Source organism: Halyomorpha halys, unplaced genomic scaffold, assembly GCF_000696795.3.
Source record: "Halyomorpha halys isolate HHAL.00 unplaced genomic scaffold, Hhal_1.1 Scaffold1084.1, whole genome shotgun sequence".
Lineage (NCBI taxonomy): Eukaryota > Metazoa > Arthropoda > Insecta > Hemiptera > Pentatomidae > Halyomorpha > Halyomorpha halys.
The window spans coordinates 52,777-54,052 of NW_027106765.1; positions in this window are offsets into that span (position 1 = coordinate 52,777).

Below are 1,276 nucleotides of genomic sequence, written 5' to 3' on the forward strand. Positions count from 1 at the left end.
GATTGTAATTCTATCAATAAATAAATCTATCAAATCAACAAATAGTTATAAACTATTTCTTCTTTTTTTTAACGCAATCCTGACCATCTTCTTATATATAAATAAGTTTCGTTTATTTGTGCATCTTTGCTGACCGCATCCCCTCCCCCCCCCAACCATCTTGTCTTCAAACAAATTATGGATTTCTGTCTGGTGGTCAATGGCAGGTATAATTCATTTCTCTTTTTTACCCAGAGGTGAAGCCATCACATCCACATCTTACTGCAGTGATATTGACAAAGTGCATCAAAAACTTGGCAAAAGACAACGTGCATTGGTTATAGGGTACCACACCTCATGTTTCACGAAACACAGTGAAGAAACTGAACGAGCTGTGCTACGAAGTCCTTTCATACCCACCTTATTTGCCAGACTTACCTCCAACAGATTTCCATATGTTCATAAATTCTGGACAACTTCCAATTTCAGGATCAATAATCCCTGAATTTTTAAGTTCTGTGGTTGAAAATCTGATAATACGTTGGAGAATACATATAGAAAATGAGAGTAAATATTTTCAATAATTTTTTTTTTTTTAGAGTTGAATTCAAACTTTCGCTTTGAACAGCCTTGCAAAGTGGGGCGAAACGTCGGACAATAAATAGTTATAAACTATTTGTTCTTTTTTTGACCGCATCCCTGACCATCTTCTGATATTTAAGTTAAGGTCAAGTATATATTAAAAAAAAAATTTTATTTCATAAAGTTGTTTTACTAAATAACCTTTCCTATGAAAATTGACATTTCAACGAATGACACCACCCTATGTATTTATTTAAAAATAAGACCTGGGCCCTGTTTCATAATAAAGTACAAACTAATATTATTAGTCTTGTCGATTAAACTTAATACAATTACACAGACTTGTACAATAGTAACTTGTACTCTAGTACTTTTTAACTCCTGTAATATCACTAATAGTCCTCCCTATTATGAAAAAAAAAATAAATATTAGTGTAATTAACACGTTGTTTCTATACTTGTATTTTGAACTAATACTATTAGCTTTCATTGAAGAAGTTTGTCGGGAGGTGCGGTCAGCAAAGAACAACATAAATAAACAAAACCATATTTATTTACTGGAAGATTATTGATTGACCGTGTGTAAAGATGAAAGGAATATGGTCCGGGTGCGGTCAAGAAAAACTCAAATAGTAGAAATATACTATTTTAATGAGCCTATTCTCAGGGCTTCTTCAGGGCTATTTTGACGGCAGTCAAAACTAAAAAAAAAAAA